Below are 20469 nucleotides of genomic sequence, written 5' to 3' on the forward strand. Positions count from 1 at the left end.
TGTCAAATTGTAATTCTTTTCCTTTGTTATTTCATCAATTTGATCATACTCTTCTGGTTTGTAATCTGCTGTCTGATTTGTTTGTTCTTTTGCTGTTATTTCCTGGGTATTTTTCAATTGTAGATTTAGATTGGAAATATGCATATTTAGATCCTCAAAGTTGTTTCAAATTTTGTTGTGGTTGAATCTATTGTCATTTGTATTTGTTCTAACATTACATATATTTCCTCTGGGAAAGTATTTATCTTGCCTTGAAGTATTGCTTCTGGAGGCTCTTGATTTTCCAAGCTAAGTCCTTCAGGAGAAAATATTGAATGTGACATCCTGTCATTTTTTGATACATATGTGATATCCATGTTGTCTCCCCCTTCAAATAATTTTTCATCAATGTTTAATTCAAAAGTCAATTTATCAGTCAGTCAAAATTACAGATTCAGTATATTAAGCCACTTTAAATCATTCCTGCAAATTCTCCTCTAATAGATTAGCCAAAAAGCCAAGGTTTTTTTCCCGCCATAAACAGTTCTTAGGTTTAAGCAGCAGTCCAGATAGGTTTTTTTCCCCTTTCAAAGACTTTTTAATCTTATAGCTGGCTCTTCCTTTGTTCCCAGCTGTCTTCAAGGTTATTTGCAATTTAAAGGAACAACTTTTTCTTTGTTTCTGAGCATTCTGCCAATTTCTGGGTCCTTATTATTAGTGTTCTATTTTCTGATTCTCCACTAGATGTCAGCAGTTATTTCTTTTTTCAGTTTTTCTTTCAATCAAAAAGTTATTTTTGTTATATATTTTTATAATTCCATCAGAAATTTTTTAGGGTATAATCTTGCCAGTTTTTTAGTTCCTAGATTTGTCCAGACTGAAATATCTCTTTGTATATCTCTTTGCACCTTTTATGTTAATTCACAACTTCCGTCTGTAAGGGAATGGGGATATAGTCCCCTCCCTTCACTACTGGAGGTTTTCTTGCTTTGGGGATCTTTTCAAGGATTTAAGAAAGAAGAAAGAAGATCAGTACTCTCACCAATTCCAAGCACCCTGTTCACTGATGTTTAGGTTCATGCTGTGGGACTTCAGCTGGAAGCGGCTTGGGCTAGATCCATAGTGGTGAATCTTTGGAATCTTTGCCATCGCCCCAGTCCTAGGCGTTCAGCTGGATTTTATAAAACCTTTTCGCTTTAGGCCTCCACCACCATGTACAAAAAAAAATTCAATCAATCAATTTCAACTTCTCGCAAGAAAAAAAAGATCTCGCAAAGTTGGAATTGATTGATTGAACTTTTTAGTCCCACCCAATCTGCCATTATCACCGCAGCCATGCCCACCCAACAGGTCACACCCACCCAGCACCCGACGATACATAAGTAGGTTTTGGGTTGCAGTTTGGGCACTTGGTCTCTAAAAGGTTCACCATCACTGGGCTAAATGCTGACCTCATGCTAGCCTTTCTCCTGTCGGGTTTGGAGGGCTTTCCCCGGATCAAATGAAGCGATTGCCATCGCTTCATGATCGACAGGGCGCCCCTCCTTCATAGTCACCTCTCCGGGGCAACTTTGGACCTATCTAGGGTTCCCACAAGCAGGAAGAAACTAGCTGTGGGGAGCAGAGGACCACTTTGCGTAGCCATGCGCTGCAGATGCAAAAATCGTAAGTCTGATTTTCATTTTTTTTTTTAATTTCAGCTCATTCTCTTAATTTGAAGGCGATTGATATAGACTTGACTTAAACATAGAACTTTATGTAAAATGAACAAATGAACTGTACTAATTGGGCATATATGTCAAATATCTGACACACTAGCAGTATTAGTGCAGCAATATTTGTTGGCCAAACGGTGGACTGGCCCATTCAAAAGCTAGTGTTCTTTTGTTTTGGATTTTTTACTTGATGCAAAGGAGCCAATTATCACACAAGGCAGGAAGTGACAAAACCTGTTTATTTTGTACAGAAAGAAAGATGTGTCCCGGGACCCAGGTCACAAATTGGGAGCCCCAATACACATATTAGCATAGTTTTTATACACTGCTGAAGAACAAAACCACATGATCGTTAACAAGCAATAGGCAATAAGCAATTCACACCCCTGATTGAAGATCGTCCTCCCAGCTTAGCATTACAGCCTCCTGTTCTTTCTGACTGATAAGATTGGCAGCTGAATATGCCAGATTTTCTAGCTAACTTATCTGCTTCAAGAAAAAGGGAGTTAGAATTGTCTTCAGCCTGTTGCGAGTTGTTTGATGGTGACAATCTTGCATGATCCTCCCAGGAATGTAAGGGCAGAGCAGGAGGCTCAAAAAGAGAAACAGAGACAAAAATAGAGTTTAGACAAAAACAGAAGTTTCTCTGGTTTGAGCTAGACACACTAGTCCTACACATTTACTTACAATGATAATCCAGTTTAAAGGTGATGACAATCTTGGAAGCTTCTAAAAAGTATTAAAAGCATAAATTCATGGTGTTGCATTTAATCGACGTAACAAAACCAATAATCTATTTTTCATTATATATGATATATTGTTTTGATAGCTTTTTCAATGTAGAGTTTTCAACAAGAGATTTCAGAGCCTGGTCAGGATTTGACATACCCATTTAACAAGGGACTATTCCATAAATAAGAGGTAATTTTCTAGTACTCACAGATTTTATTTTAGAAAGAGGAAGAGCCCAGTAATTTACATTTCTACTCTTCCAGACTCTAAAAGCTTGCAGGCATAATAACTTATATTGTCTGACCATTCTTTCATTATATTCATGCCATAGTTGCTATTAGTTCCTGATATAACAATATGTAGCTTGCCTACCCAGCAGGAATTTTCAGTTGTGCAGCCAGTCCTTTCATGGTTTGTTTTCATTAATCTTTTACATGTTTGAATAGGGAGTTCACTCTTACATGCTACTAGGAAAGGATGGGTTTTTTTTTTTTTCCCCTGCAACAGCACTTACTTGAAAACAAAAAAATATATATCTTTTCTCCTTTTCAACTTGGAGAGGAAGAGAAAGCCTAAGGTGATAGTTATTTTTGAATTAGCCTGCCAGAATTTCCAGGTGCAAGAATAAGACAACTTAAGTAAGAGGAGAAGCGTAGGGGAAGAGAGTAGTGAGGGGAGGAGAAAAAGAGGAGGGAAGTAAGGAAGGTATTAGGGAGGGTGGATACAGCTTGGGGGGAACGAGCAAGCGGCACCTATGGTTATGGTTATGATTATGAATTTATTTTATTTTGTAAAGTGAATTTTGTTGTATAACTATGTTGGATAAATGGAAAATAAAAAAAAATATTAAAAAAAAAGAATAAGACAACTTTCTTTCTATACAGACACCATATTTTCGTATCTGTAAATTGTAGGCTATAAATTTCAGAATGGTGAAATTTAAAGATAGCATATCTCTTAAGAATGGAGACAACAGCCATGCTGTTAAGCTTCACTTAGTAAAAGCCTCATCAATCAACCTCAAAGTCCTACCTAACTCTAGATAGCGTTTGTAAGATACTATCTCGAAGACTTTTTGCTCTGAACTGCACACAACCAAATACGCTTTTCAGCATGAAGCTATCGTAGGCCCCCACAGTCACCTCAGTGAGATGGTTGGCATATATATTTAATAAATAATAAATAAATTGCGGGTAAGTAAGAAGTGTGTCAGATGACTGTTGCATGATATAATAATAATAATAATAATAATAATGATGATGATGATGATGATGATGATGATGATGATAAAGTTGGAAGGGACCTTGGAGGTCATCTAGTCCAATCCCCTGCTCAGGCAGGAAACCCTATACCATTTCGGACAAATGGCTGTCCAGTCTCTTCTTAAAAACTTCCAGTGTTGGGGCATTCACCACTTCTGAGGCAGGTTGTTCCACTGGTTAATTGTTCTGTCAGGAAATTTCTCCTTAGTTCTAGGTTGCTTCTCTCTTTGGTTAGTTTCCACCCATTGCTTCTTGTCCTGTCTTCAGGTGCTTTGGAGAATAGCTTGACTCCCTCTTTTTTGTGGCAGCCCCTGAGATATTGGAACACTACTATCATGTCCCCCCTCGTCCTTCTCTTCGTTAAACTAGACATACTCAATTCCAGCAACCGTTCCTTATATATTTTAGCCTCCAGTCCCCTAATCGTCTTTGTTGTTCTTCTCTGTACTCTTTCTAGAGTCTCAACATCTTTTTTACATCATGGTGACCAAAACTGGATGCAGTATTCCAAGTGTGGCCTTACCAAGGCATTGTAAAGTGGTATTAATACTTCATGTGATCTTGATTCTATCCCTCTATTAATGCAGCCTAGCACTATGTTGGCTTTTTTGGCAGCTGCAGCACACTGCTGGCTCATATTTAAATGATTGTCCACTAGGACTCTGAGATCCCTCTCACACTTACTACTATTGAGCAAGGTACCCCCTATACTATACCTATACATTTGGTTTTTCTTTACTCCTTCTGAGTTTGCAAATAAATTGGTGAACTATTCAGTACTTCTCAATATGAACAGTACAAAACACCATTTATGTATATGACTGACTTTTTCAGGATTTGCCATTTTGCTTGCTAAAGAACTCCTATTTATTTGCTGTTTAGAACATTTATACTTTGACCTTCAAAAAAGCTTTTCTGAGAACAGTTCGCAAATGAAAACTAAAAATACAATAATACAAAATATATTTCCTTGCAGTTCCCAGGTACAAGTTGACAGCTGCCTTTGTGATTGTTAGCACTGAGAAGCTAGTAATTTTACCCACATCTGATTATTGTACAAACAAGCAACAAATTGGTCTCTCAAGGCATAATTTAACATTTGACCAAATTGACAGTATTCTGACATCCTGAGTGCTGCAAACTATTCTGTTGATTCTCCACTTCTCTGATATTACTGTTTCTAGAAGCACTGATGTGGTAGAATAAAAATAAAACGGAATATGTAGCACACTATTCCTCAGCATTTTGCAAACACATTCCATTTTTTTTGTGTTAATTAAAGTTTTTGGGAATGAAAAATGCCTCTTCACCCTGCCTTCTTTGGTTCATTTACTAGCATCTAGAAAATAGTAAAGAGTGAATTTTTCCAATGTCTAATATTTTTTTAATGACTAAAAGTGAAGAAGTATAAATATTTCTACTACAACTCGAGTAGACAAAAGGCCCTTTGAAATGTTCCTAGCTTTAATTAATAAATATGTATGGGACACAATATGAACTGGCCTTTTCCAAGCAACATAAATAAGTTATTAAGTCCATATATACATAGGTTTGTGCAGAAGGTTTGTGGGTTTTCCTTAGAAAACCCACAATGAATACACCTAAACCAGGGACAAGTTTTCTGGTTCCTTCCCAGTCTTCTTTTTAAATTCAGATAACATCCAAAATAAAATCACATCACAATTTATATTTCTCTCTGTGTGTGTGTGATGTATGTGCTCTACAATTTCTCTCATGCAATTTATCTAGTGGCTGATTCTCTATAGAGGATGTTCATGGTAGGATGGTTTTCTATATACAACTTGCAAATGTAGATTTTTTTTAAAGAAAGCAATATTGTGTGATTTTTGACTTTTATAATATTGAGAATATTATTGTTGCATAGTTAAGGCTCATTAATCTTCTGTGTTTATAGTATCAATTTAAATACATTCTGTTTGGTCATGAACATCCTAATTCAATATACAGTGGTAGGTATTTATACTATACATATTTTCAATTAACTTGTAGAAGATTCAAAATTTATATCATATTAAATATTCCATTACTTCAGGGTGCAATAGTGGTTGTTGTTGTGTCATTAAAATGATTAAAATTCCTGATGTTTGCAGTAATAATCTACCATGAATTTTGAAACTAGAAATATTTTGAACTATTACTCATATCCCATTAATTAAGTTGTATAATTGGGGACACATAGGCAGGAGGACAGTTCAATTCAGATGCTTTGTTGTTATGTCAGAAAGGGTTACATAACTGCTTGATTGTTTTAAATTATTCTAATCATATACGTCTAATATGTCTGTTAGTATTTTTAAACATCTACATGTTTAAATTTAAATTTCCACATGTGCAAACTAAGAAATAAAGATGGTTGTTAGCAGTTTGAAGCATCTGTCATTTCAAAAAGAAAAGCGAAGAAGAAAAAATATCTCTTTAGTACAGAAGTAAAAAAAAAAAGATTAAAAGATGTACTGCAAAAATAGCTATGTTTGTATAGCTTATTATTCTAAATGGCATTATCAGTGATGAGCTGTGCATATTTTAAAATTATTCCACAATGGCACAAAAGGATTGTCTTCATCTTTTCTCTGCATTGGGATTTCCTTAAAATTGTTGTGATGGACGTTATGGTGCTGGATCATCTAGTAAACAGCACTATCCATAATAAGATCAGGAACCTTCCTGGCACCGAATGGAAACTAACTGTTTTTTTTTCCTATCACCAGATGTCTGATGGTTACAAGTGGGGGAAATGCTCACTGTGTCAAAAATGCAGAGATCATTTTGATCTCTTTCAAAAATGCAGTTATCAGACTGTGGCATGACATCCAATCATTACACGTGAATTTTACAATACAGATAGAGTTCATGGTTCCTGCTTCTTATCTAGACTACCTTGAAGGGCTGACATCAGGTATCTGCAGGGGTTGGACTTTGGACCTCAGTTTAGATTATATACTTATACCTGCCCCATTTTGTAAATATTTAAATCAAACCTGCCTGTCCGTAGTGCAGGAGACAACCTTTGTGCAGTTGCTTATCTCCCATAATTGACTTCAGAGTACTTCAATCAGTAGTTTAGCTGATCTTTCTTCTTTACTGCTCAAGCTTATTAAAGAAATGCATAGAATATCCAGTCATGGTTGTCAGCTTTGGTCAGAAAAGTTAAACGTCCCACCCCTGTGAACCTCATTAATGCTTATCTTTTTATGGGCTTACTGAATGGGAAGAACATGAGATTCACTCTTATTCCATGTCTAAGTCAAACTTTAAACTACCAGAATGAAGCCACCTTCTTGGCTTTTTTGTTGGCCAAAAATAAGTCATTATGGTACATGTTCCTAATAGTAGCCAACATATCAGCAGATGGACCAGAGTCTGTGTCTCTTCACATTCACGTAGCTTGTTGTTATTCACTTTCACTTGAGCATATTGGTTTTACATATAGGCACTCCAATTCTCAACTATTCAAGGTCCTCCAAGTAGTATAAGAGAGGTCAGATCCTTCAGTCATATCCTCCTTTAATGTTATTCCTTGCTCAATGGTCTCCTTCCTCCATCATTTAATTTGATTTTATTCTTGTGTACCTTCAAGAATGAGATTCAATATCTCTATCGGAATAAATAAAAAATTAGAATTACTGTGTAAATTGTATAATAAGCCAAATAATAATAAATAATCCAAATTAAAAAAAAATAGCAGAACCCACTTGGCATGAGAGAATTTATGCCAGATAAAGAAATGAACTATTCTACTCTGCTAGAAACATTTGGTAAAGTTATGACCACATTAAATCAGTACTGCCATGACCTCCCTGTCTGGGTATTAGATCCTTGTGTTACTCTAAAATGCAAAACATACAGGGAAAATCTTCACAGCATCTGAAATAAAACATTCATAATTGGTAATTTGACTGTAGCTTGTGGATTGTAGTTCATCAACATTTCGAGAGCCATAATTTCTTCATCCCCAAAGTAGATGTAGTTTCGTTCTACACATAGATATTACACACTTATACACAGTAAAAACAAATTTGCAAAGGAGCATCTTTATGTAATTTTGTTATGTTGAGTCTGTTCTTGGAAAAAGTAGGGTTCAAACTCAGCTACCATGTAAGCTTGTACAAATAATCATCAGATTCACTTCTCTATCAGTAACTTGGCAATATTGTGAACTATTTCAAATAATTTTAGAAAGACAAAAAATAATCAAGGATTATCAAGTGCCTTTAAAGCACTATGGAAGTTACATTCTAGAAAATATTTAACGAAAATCTAATTGCATTGTTTTGGAAAAATAATGCTTCATTTTTTTGGGGGGGGGACATCTAGATAATTATCCAGTGATACAGATAATTTTTTGTTACAATGGAGGTGGAGGTTTGATTCAAAGTAATGCTAAAGATTTTATTTTGTTTTTCATTTTTTTTTTTTAATTTCAGGTTTGGATTCTCTGACAGGGCATGCATTTGCAGGTAAAGTTACAGTTAGATTGGAATTATGTTGTGTATATGTGGTATAATGTGCTGTTAAATGTATTTATGTGTGTATGCAAGACTTCTTGTGTTAACATATGTTTTCTATGTCTGAATGAATATTTTGAGCAAATAAATACTGGCAATTTATCCCTAATCTTACAAAATGGGAGTTGACAATTTTTTTTACTACAAAAGTCAAATTATTACAATATAATTATTACAATTTACTACAATTTAATATTTGCATACTGTCTAAAAGTATATGCATTAATAAACACATCACAGATATTTTAAAGCTAGGCCACTCCATAAGGAATGGTACCATGTAAAATTATTTTTAAAAAACTAGAAGCTCTCCAAATAGTTTGGACATTTCACTGATTCTTGTTTGTGTTTGCCTAAAAAGAGATCAACTTTCTTTAAAAAGAAAGTTGACTACCATACCATACCTATTGCTATTTGTGATTATCTTGAGTTTGGTTTTAGATTAATAAAAGGAGAAAAAATATGAAATGTTTGTTTTTATCTCCATCTACATTTCTACAAAATCTTCACACTAATCTGCATCTACCAGCTTTGAACTGTTTTGGATAGCTGGTTATGAATATAATAGCCCCAAATAGTAAGTTGAGGACTATCTGTACAAGTAATAGCCCAAACCATCACTGCCATCTTAGTCAAAGAATGTCCCAGGGAATGAAAGAATGGTTAAAATAGTAAGAGAAGTAAGCTCATCCCCACCCTTTTATATCCCCAACCAGGTAGAAAAGTAAACAAGAAAGAGTTATGTACTTAGGAATTTAAAGTCTCAGGGGAAAAAAAATCTTTAACATTCTTGTAAAAGAAAAACCAATTTGGATGTTGTGTGCTACTTTAATAATATACAGTAACTCCATGAAATTAAATTTTGTAGCCAAGAACAAATCCTTAAAGAAGATCATTTAAATTAAAGCTTGTGGAAGTGGTCAGCTAGTTTAGCTTAGGGCAGAATATAGTATTAATTGGATAATATGGGATTGAAGACAACTGACAACTTCATAAAAGTAAGGTAGAACTAATATATTTCCTGAAATAAATTTCAGGAATATATTTCCTGAATTTTGGACCATAATATAAAAAGTGAACTTTCCCTCTCTTATCTATTAATATTCACAGGTGCAGTACATACACTATGGTGAAATCCTCTTCTATCATGTTAAAAGCTTGCAAATTGTTTAGGGTTTTTTTTTTTAAGGAAATATTCCAGGTTCCCGTATGCCTTTCTCCATATCCCAAGCATAGTTCTTCTTGAGCATCCAAACAAGTCACATTCACACCATTCAAGTGCTACAGGCTGGCCAACTGCGATCCATCTATTGTTTAATTAAACCACAGTTTATAGCACGTGAAGATCACATTGAATTAAGTTTAATTAAAATAGGTTCCAAACTCTTCTGATATAAAGAAAAGAGTGAAGGACTAGAAAGTGCATTCAAGTCTATTATCTGCAGCGATTCATTCATCACACAAGATGGTGATTTCATATGCTGTCTAAACTAGGCCATTCTTTGCAATCTATTCATTAAATAGCTGAATAATTTTTAGAGAGGGTAACTGTTAATACCTCTACCAGAAGTACTGTAACTTCTAGTAACATAATGATATATTGCCATTTTAAAATCCACAATATAAATTTAATTTAGGTGCTGCTTTGTTGTTTTGGTATCTTAAATCAGGGATTTAGAAACGTGAACCATATTTAATAAGAGCTGGGTTTATAATGCACATGTAAACTAGAATCCTCTAGTTTATTACTGTAAATATATTTAACAACTTTATTACAATGATGGTATATTTTCAAATTATAATTTTCAATATACCTCATAAATTTTGTTCTTGGTTTTAAGAACTAAGAAACATGTTGGAACTATGGTGCAATTGCTGTAACAACCGACATAGATAAGTTAGATTTGCTAATTAATATGCCATCTTTGATTTATATCATGCTATTCTGCCTATAAGGCCCTCAACACAGCTAGCAATTAAAAATCATCATTTTCCGAAGCTTTGCAGAAGAAAAAAGAAAAAGAATGGAGGGAACACAATCATGTTCACCTCAGTCCTGCTGAGTCGAGAAAGAAGGCAGTTGCAAAAAATCATTAGTGATTGAAAACTATTTTGACTTTCAAAGGAGGTGGCATCAAGGAAGGATTTATTGCTGGACCTCGGTGATTCGGAGCATATAGCTGGCAACAGGTTCTCCGTACTAATTTAATACATCGTGAAATTAGCTTGGAAATAAATGGGCAACTAATAATAGAAGCTAATGTTTTATTATAGAAAGGCTATAGAAAGAGAATGAACATAATGATAGGGTATGTGCAACAATAGCCAGCTGTTTCTTTTCAAAGAAGAAATACAGTTGTCATCATAGCTGAGTTTGACAGAAAGCTCTCATGGCCAGAGTCTTCACATGAAAATCCTAGATTTCACCTAAATCCAAGAACTCTACATCTAGCAAAGACAAAGACGTAAACAGTTATATCTCCTGGCTTATTGCAGCATTCTTTTCAAACATTCCTGTATCAGCAAAGTAGTGGAAGAAAAAGGCGTTAAAAACCAACAAAACCATTGTGTATTAAATATGTATAGGATGATGGTGGTATTTTTATTCAACAAGGAATAACACAGTGCAAAGAAATGAACAGAATAACATCTTTGACTATTCAGTTGAGATCCATTATAAGGTCCCCCCCCCCAAATCCAATAGATATATAAATCCAGTTGATCTAGTCTTCACAAATATGGTTCAATATATTTTGTTATTTTGCCTAATGCACAAATAATCTTGCAAAATCTTTTCCATAAACTGATTTTGATCATTTGATATCAATATTTTGTAATTTTTTTTCCAATTCTATTTCCTTGATTCTCCTGTCTCTAGGTATTGTTGTATGTACAAAAAATACTTTCTTTTCAATTATCATTATATGTAGTGCCAATGAGGATTTATTGTAAGAGTGGTTTCCCAATAAAAAAACTGGTTCTTTGGAAAAGAGCTCGTTTAATACTATAAAACTCAGAGAATACATCAGATGAGAATTTTAGAAATATTAGAACACTGTTTGTTTTTACTCCTAATCTAGACACAGAATTGTATATACTGTGCTTGTTTCTCCACAGAGCATTTTTAATATTTGCTTCTATCCATTGTGTCTATTTACTTATAAAATTTATAGGCCATCCATCTTATCTCAAGGTAACTCTGGGCAGCTAAGAATAACATAAAGGTAGTTACCAACACCTTGAATTGTATCCGGAAGCAAGCTGGCAGGCAATGCCGTTTGTGGAGCACTATTGTTACATGGGCCATTCTTGGGACTCCAAGAACTGGAGCACTGCCGCACTCTGCACCAGCTGTAGCTTACAAATGCTCTTTAAGAGTAGCCTCATGTAGACTGTGTTGTAATGGTCAATCATGAGATGATTAGAGTCTGAATAACTGAATACAGCAACTATTGATCCAAGAAAAGCTGCAACTGGCACACAACCTGAAGTTGCGCAAAGGCTGTCCTAGCTGTGACTGCTCTTTGAGCAGGAGCTGTGAATCCACCCCAAGTTGTGGACCAGATTCATCTGGGTTAGTGCAACCCTATCTGGAATGAAAGATGATAAAGTCCCGGATCTCAGTGCCCCTTGTACCCAGAGCCATTCAGTCTTGCCAGGGTTCAGTTGAAGCCTGTTGTCCCCCATCCAGGACCCCACAGCCTCCAGGCACCACCAGAGGGCAGCAACTACATTACTTGGGTCATCAGGATTGGAAATATAGAGTTGGGTATCGTCAGCATAATGCAAATACCTGAGCCCATAGTGATGGAGGAACTCACCCAGCGGCTTCATGTAGATGTTTAAAAGGAGTGGAGAGAGTACCAAGCCCTGCAGCATGCCACAAAAAAATGGCCGAGGGCTGGATCTCTCAATCCCAATTAACCCCAACCTTGGAGAAAGATGCTGAACCAGCGCAAAACTGCACCGCCCAACCCAGAATGATACCATGATTGATGGTATCAAAGGCTGCTAAGAAGTCAAGTGGTGTGAGAATGGTTGCTCTATCCCCATCCCGTTTTTGCCAAAGATCATCAAGCCAATGCCATTTCCACCCCATAACTAGGCCTGAATCCTGAGTGGGAGGGATCTAGATAATCCATTTCATCCAGGACCTTTTGAAGTTGCCAGACCACCACTTTTTCCATCATCTTCTCTAAAAAGAGGAGTTTGGAAAATGAATGAAAATTCATTTGGCAAATAAGATTCAGGATGGTTTCTTAAGGAAGGAGCAAACCAGAATCTTCTTAAAAGCCCTGGAAATATATCTCATAAGATGTAGGATGTTGCTACCACATTACAAAGACCTTGATTTTGCATAGCCTATAGTTGTTACATTGTTTGTTTCAAAGATTTAAAACCATATGACATCATTTCACATGTATTGCAATAAGGCATATTTAAACTACAGATGTGACAGATAACCTGTGAGTTGTTTTTGATTACTTGCCTTTATTCTTCTTCTTTGAGGTGTGTACTAAAATACAGCAAATTGTTTATTAGCTTTAGAAAAGTGGGACTGGGTTCACCTGCAGATCCTGGTAACCATGAACAGTCTGCCCTTCCTATATCTTCCTTCTTCCTTTACTGTATCATCAAGGTCATTACTGCAACTGCTAAATTGATCTTCTGCCTTGCATGTGAATGGATTCACCAAGCATTGGCCCATTATATAATAGCTATTATTGGAGAAGTCTGTCCACATTAGGGAAAACCATTGGCTTCTTTTTCTGCAGAGAAATTTGGCTTAATGAGGGGCAGCAGTTCTATTATGGGTCTGGGAATTAAGCAATCACACAGCACATTAGAGCACCACTGACAGCAGCAAGCAATTCTGCTCATATACCGTTTATTTTAGTGAGTGGGTTCACCCAGCTGCAGTGATGCCAGGAGAATCAACTGGGTGTGAATAGCCGCCTAGGTCATAGTCATTACTCTTCCACTACTAGGTGAGTCTTAAACAACTGTTCCGTCACTAGTTTTAAGCAACTAAGTAGGAGCCTGACATCTAAACCAGCCAACAATGAGGCAGGGAAGCCATCAGCTCCAATTATTCTTACTTAGAGCCATAGTTTCAAGGAGTGATATTGTCACCTGGATAGTACTAATAATAATCAGTGCTATAATCTGCCTATTTTTAAAGACCAAAATGGCTTGTGCTAGGACCGGTGAAAGAATGCCTCCTTCTGAAAGATTCTCTCTGTTCACTAAGTTAATTTGGGGAGGTCATCTCCCATGTCAGCCGATCCACTTGGAGGTGACTTGGGATCAACCCTTTTCTCTGGTTTCACTGCATTTGTGAAACTCACTGGAGAAAAAAAGTTCTTTAAGAAAGCTTTAAAATCATATATCATTCAGTTGATCTACAATAGCTTCATTGTCTAAAATAATTATCTCACTAAAATGATCGTTTCATTCTATACTAATATAAGATTTGATTATTTTTGCAGGATTTATATTTTGTTATATTTTTGGTGTTTCTATACACCACCTAGGGACGTGGCCTAAAATTCCAAGATTTCTATAAATATAATTAAATAAATAGAGGGACAAAATTGGGCAGTTATCAAAGATATGGAAATGAGGCCCTGGCAGCTATAATGCTTTTTCTATGTATCCATGGTATTTGCCGCATTGCAAAAAGAACAAAAACTGGCTTCAGCAATTCCACAGTTAAATGAAGATACATGGATGGCATTTGGAGCCTATAATGATTCCTAGTATTAATGTCTGTGGAGTTTAATTAGACACAAAATATTTTACATATTTTTAACAGCAATAACCTTCTGAAATATAATACCGATGTTTTAGTCCATAGTATCTAGTTCTATAAATGTTAATTCCAAAGATATGCAGTGTTTCATTCTGTTTAATATGACATCGAACAGAGTAAAATAAAAGAGACAAAGATCCCAATTTTTACTAATGGAACCAGGAAGAATCAGGTACATATAAACTAGTCAGCGTGACATCTATTCTGGGCAATTTCTTATCAGCAGTTAACAGAACAAAAGAATAACAGTTGGAAGGGACCTTGGAGGTCTTCTACTCCAACCCCTTGCTCAAGCAGGAGACCCTATATTCTTCCAGACAAGTAGTTGTCCAGTCTCTTCTTAAAAGCCTCCAGTGATGGAGCACCCACAACTTCTGAAGGCAAATCATTCCACTAGTTAATTGTCCTTCTTTGGAAAATCCCCTCATCTTTGTAGGAGCCCCTCAAATATTTGGAATAGTGCTATCATGTCACCCCAGTCCTTCTTTTCCCTAGACATTCCCAATTCCTGTAACCATTCTTCATATGTTTTAATCTCCAGCCCTCTAATCATCTTTGTTGCTCTTTTCTGCACTCTTTCCAAAGTCTCTATATCTTTTTTATAATATGGCAACCAAAACTGGATGCAGTGTTCTAAGTGTGGTCTAGACTTTATAAAGTCTAAGGTTTTATAAAGCAGTATTAATACTTCAGGTGATCTTGATTCTATCATTCTGTTGAGAAAGATAACATAGGAACAACCCGAGGTGGCGCAGCAGTTAGAGTGCAGTACTGCAGGCCACTTTAGCTGACTGTGTTCAGCAGGTCAGCAGTTCAAATCTCACCGGCTCAAGGTTGACTCAGCCTTCCATCCTTCCGGGGTAGGTAAAATGAGGACCCAGATTGTTGGGGGCAATGTAAATATATATATATATACATTGCTTACTGGTGTACACCGCTTAGAGAATGCTTGCACTTAAAGCGGTATATAAGTCTCAAAGATAAATAAATAAATAAACACTATCAAAGAAAAATCAGTCTGACAAGATTTCTCATCAAGGATATAACCCATGACTTGGCAACCATGGAATAAGAGATCTTATTCTGCAAGTGAATGTTTATAAAAATAGAAAGCAAACAGTAAGGATAAAGAGAAAATTTTAAAAAATGGAGTCATCCAAGTAACTGTGTTTGGAATGGTGCTTTTTAACTGGTTCATAAATGCTCTTATCTTAGGGATAAGAATGAGCTATCCAGGTTTGAGATTTGTTTGTTTGTTTGTTTTCCCCTTTTATTATTTTTACAAATAACTCAAGGTGGTGAACATATCTAACACACTTCCTCCTCCAATTTCCCCCACAATAACAACCCTGTGAGGTGGGTGGGGTTTTGATTTTGAGGGATAAGGGCAGTTCAAAAGTGTGAAAAATATAAAAAAATTTAATAAAAAATGGTTTTGTTATTCAGTTGTGGATCCAGTGGGGGTATCAAGCCTGTTGATGGGTTGCATTGTTATTAATGTATTGCACTCTCTGACACATTAGTTGTATTGTTTTAATCAGCCATTTTAATTTTAATTTTTTTAATGGCTTTCATTTTGTTTTATTTCTAAGGTTATTGTTTTGAACTACATAAACTGCCCATAGTCATTTAAATGATATGGGTGGTGATATAAATGTAATAAATAAGCTCATACAATCAAGTAAAATGATAGAGCAGAGGTCCTCAAACTACAGCCCGTGGGCCAGATTTGGCCTGCCTTGTCTTTTTATCCAGCCCGCCAGGCAAACATAGTACAGTACAGGACTTGTGGGGGGAAGGAACGAGCTAAAGCGGCATAGCGCAGGACTTGCCTTGAGAGAGTTATCGGGAATTACAGGGCTGCTGGGGCCAGGCAAAGGCCCCAGGATTGGAACTTCTGGCACACCTGGAAGAGAAAGGAGGAGGAGCACCCACAACTTCTGAAGGCAAATCATCCCACTAGTTAATTGTCCTGCTTTGGAAAATAGGTTAATCCCCTCATCTTTGTAGGAGCCCCTCAAATATTTGGAATAGTGTTATCATGTCACCCCAGTCCTTCTTTTCCCTAGACATATTCCTGTAACCAGGCAGATTTGGCGGGAGAAGGAGAGAGAAAAAAGACGCAGCTTTGGGAAAAGGAGTCAGCTGGAGTTGCACTGAAGAGAAAAGAAGGGTAGGGAGAGAGCAAAGGAGATAAAACAGGTCAGCTGGTAGCCGATCTATAACTTCGTGGCAGCCATCTGTGCTGGGCACACACACAAGTTGCAGAGAAATATAGGCAAGAAATGCAGCTGGGGAAGTGTCACCTTCCGTGAGGAATGAAGAAAGGCACCATCATCTGGAAGTGACCAGCAATTGACCCTCATCCATTTCACACAACTGGCTCTGTGGGCTCCGGGGGATGGGACATCTTGAGTGGAATGAGAGTCATCATCTGCCACCCAGCCCCTAGCCTGTCTGGTTTCAGTAGGCAGCACCGTGCTCTCCCCACAGTGTAAAGAGGCTGGGCCGGGTGAGGTGAAGCTAGTGAAAAGCTGAACCTGCTTCGGCATGCTCACAGGAGGTGGCAAGCAGCGCAGGGCCTGGCGTCCTGGGTGACCGTCTTGCACGGAAGGAAGGAAGGAAGGAAGGAAGGAAGGAGATTGGAATGATAGGGAGGGAGGGTCTGAGGGAACTCCTACCTTAGTCCTGCCCTGCTGCCCTTTTGCCATCCCCTTGCCCTCTTCTCCTGGCCTATCCTGGTGGTCTCCCATCCTATTGCTAAGGATGTTTTGGTTATAATCATTAATTTTTCAAACTATAGTCCGGCCCACCAACAGTCTGAGGGACAATGAACTGGCCCCATTTTCTACTTTTTCACTAGAATCTAGCCAAGGAATCTATCAAAATCTATGCTCACTGAATTTTAGACACACAGATAGTCCTTGACTTATGACCACAATTGAACCCAATTTTTTTGTTGTTAAGTGAGACAGTTGTTACCAGTTTTGCCCCATTTTACGACCTTTCTTGCCACAGTTGTTAAGTGAAGTTGTGAAGTTAATAACACAGTTGTTAAATGTATCTGGCCTCTCCTTGACTTGAACCCCATTGAAACCACTAAACAAACTCTTATAAATCAAAGACTGTCTGCCCAAATATATTTTGACTTTCTAATAAATTGATGGATGTCAATTTACATAGTTATCCCCCCCTTTTTGTATCATATTAATTCAGTGATGGGCAACTTTATAAAATTATGGGGTGCAAATTTACATAGTTAGTTCACTTAGAAATTGAGAAAGTCAACTGATAATATATAATTTCTTTCTATCAAAGTGTGTTCATTAAGACTATTGTTGAGAAGTGGACCCTCTTCTAACGCATTTTAGCATACTTAATTTTGACAGAAATTGTCAGGATCAATAAGATGCAAAGGGAGAACAAATAATCGATATGGGGGGAAACATTTTAATCATGACATTTTTAATGTCACATCTGTCATAATATAAACTTATAGAATGAGAAAAGATCAATTCGGTCTGTGTAGATTAGGGTGACAATGAAGCATTTAGAATCTTAGCTAAAATAAGCTTCCTGTTTCTATGGGAACCATCATTCACAAATGTTCTATGCAAAAGCTGAAGCTGAAATGTGTGTATGTGGTATTGTTTTAAATATGAACCCAACCTGAAGTTGGGTTTTAAATGTGAACCCAATATTAGAAATTAGGTAGGAGAAACACTTTCTATATTCGTGTAGGGTAGATTTTCTAGCCAATGAACATCTGGTGCGTGGTTTATAATCTGAATCCTGCCCTTTTTAAAACTATTAATTGTAACTGATATCAGAACAAGGAGCTTCTTTTCCAGCAAAATAAATGGTAAACTATGTACTGTAATAATATCAAGCCTTATAACTGATTCTGCATATGAGCAAACTTCTCAGGGCTGTATTACATATATTAAGTGCTTCAGAAGTTTAAGGATATCATAATCTCCACATCACCACCACCCTTTTTTAATTCACAGACAAAATAAACAATACAAAATAGGAAATTTGGTTCATTAAAGCATTGTATCGTATGCTTTATTATTCTTTTTTGGAAAAGTTGAAGGATGCTATGAATCCTTCTGGATTTTGTTTAGCATTTATGTTCCCACCTATATGCTTCTGCCTTTCCTTTAGGAGTCCAAGGTGGGCATCCTATAATTTCCTCAACAAAACAACACTGTAAGAGACAGAAATTACCAGTGATCCTGATTCCACTCCCCAAAACTTTAATCACTACAGTTCATTGACGGATGCCAGCTATCTAATGTTATTTAGAAATGTTTGCCTTTCAGTTCTCAGAACTTTGAGAACTGTTGAGAACCTTCTCCTCTGTGACTATTTAATTCAAGTTGGCTGTCTTCAGGTAACCTCTGGTTGCTAGGCTGCACTAAACTTGGTGAGTCACAGGTAAAAATCAGTCTATTCCAATTTCTATCATTTTCACATCTGTTCATTCAAAGTTTGTTCTATTACTGCATTAAAAAAGGAAAGTATATATATATATATTTTCAAAAAATACACACTTTATTTTTTTCATCACAAAATACAGACTTTTACTAGAGAGGTGCATCTGATTCAGTTGAATCTCAAAGTGGTTTAGATTGTTGGTCTTAGTGTCTGAGGTCATAGAACACTATTTCTGTTTCTAAGTACTGTAGAAAAGAAGAAGGAAGCTGACTGGAAGAAACTTCTAATCACAGTTCTTTGGGGGCACAACTTATAAAGAATGAGCCAGGGGTGTTATATTATCCTTAAGAAGCCCAAAGGTGCTTTTTCAAAAGGCAGACAGAAAGTCCAGTTGCCTTTTGAAAAAGCACCTTAGAGATTACTGTGACCTGGACGACTGAGAATCTCCATAGAGATCCTTAAGAAGCACTTAATTCTATACTTATCCTCAGCTGAAAAGTTGCTTTCATGAAAGAAAGAAAGAAAGAAAGAAAGAAAGAAAGAAAGAAAGAAAGAAAGAAAGAAAGAAAGAAAGAAAGAGAAAGAAAGAAAGAAGCTAGAGCAATGTATTTCACCTCTTATCTGTTAATAGTTTGGCAGATTTCTATCAAATAACTAATATAAACATTACACATCAAATAATAGGACATCCAAGTTTGTAAAGACTCCTTTGTGCTGTTCCATCATCCCTGATGGCCAAACATTTAAGAAGAATTGTTCCCAAAGGAATGGCAACTATGCTGATAAGTACGATACATAAGTCCTTTCCCTTTTTTATGTCAAAAATCCATGTTGCAAAATCCTACAATTGTTTTTTTTTTTTTTAAATTGGACAGGCTTCCTTTTCTTTAAACCCTATTTTTGTTTAAACACTTGTTTCGACCTTTTGGAAGTGTTAGTTAATAGAAGCAGAAAGCTGGGGTTTCTTACTTCTTACTCAAGCCATGAAACAAATTGGGCAACCTTTGATTTGTTGATTTGGGCTGTTTTCTGAAATAGATGCAAACTTAAGCCCATGTTCAATCTACAAGTCCAATTTTTATTCTAAACAGGACTTATTTGAAATGCATCTCAATTAGGATTATGGGCCTGTGAAGTGTATCATCACATTCAGAAAATATGAAATCTTCAGCCACCTTTGTTCCCATTTTACACGGGCTTAAGTGGTAGAGAAAAGGCTAACTGATCTCCAGCTCCACAGTTGACACAGGTTGCAACTATTTAACAGGCAGGTTAAATGACAACTACTTAATCACAACTATTTAAAAATATTGTAGATGTTGCAATGATTTCTCTCCTGAGAAACAGACCAGCCTGTTTATGGGACATGCCCTCTTCTTCATTTTGATCTCTGTGATTCATATATGGGACATGTGCTTAGCTATGCCTATTTGAAATTTTTTAGAGTTTAGGGAATTCATGGCATAAATCCTTGTTTGCATAGCATAAGTTATTAGTGTGCAACCTCAGTTCATGATTACCTGTTGCAGAGATCCCACATCTGTTTATTTATTTTTATGTTTTATGCTTGTCCTTTAACTGCCTTTTGGGTGGCTTTCACTGCCTGAAGAGCTGCACATAAGGCATTATTTGTCACTCTCCTTCAACTTTTTTCTCTCTTAAAGGCTATTCCATAAGTGCAAGTATGTCAAGCACAAAGAATCAGGATCATGCATTAAGTTGAAGTTCAGAATATTTATTGCTCAAGCCTATACACAAGAATGTAGTCAACTAAAGTTCAACACTAAACTGGTGCTAGATAAGAGCCAAGAGAATTCAAGAGGGCTTGGACGTAGACCATTTGTGGGAACATAATGATATGACTCCTTTAACTCCTCCTCCCAGCTCTGCCCATTCTTTTCCCACAAATAATTTGCAAAGGCAAACCACTCACCTCAGAAAACTCAGTCTTTGCCTTTTGTTCCTTGGAGAAGGTCATGCAACACATTCTGGAAGAATTACCG

At 36.5% G+C, this 20469-nt stretch overlaps 1 protein-coding gene across 1 annotated transcript in view; it reads left to right on the top strand.

Moving 5' to 3' along the window:
• DLGAP2 (DLG associated protein 2) overlaps window positions 1-20469 on the top strand; it is a 358902-nt gene that overhangs the window by 193272 nt on the left and 145161 nt on the right. Inside the window, exon 3 of the mRNA XM_039322598.1 lies at window positions 8134-8166. The gene's annotated coding sequence lies outside the window, so the exon portion shown is untranslated. The remainder of the gene's footprint in view (window positions 1-8133; window positions 8167-20469) is intronic.

Source organism: Crotalus tigris, unplaced genomic scaffold, assembly GCF_016545835.1.
Source record: "Crotalus tigris isolate CLP2741 ecotype Arizona unplaced genomic scaffold, ASM1654583v1 scf7180000024117.2648584, whole genome shotgun sequence".
In the NCBI taxonomy this organism is placed as follows: Eukaryota; Metazoa; Chordata; class Lepidosauria; order Squamata; family Viperidae; genus Crotalus; species Crotalus tigris.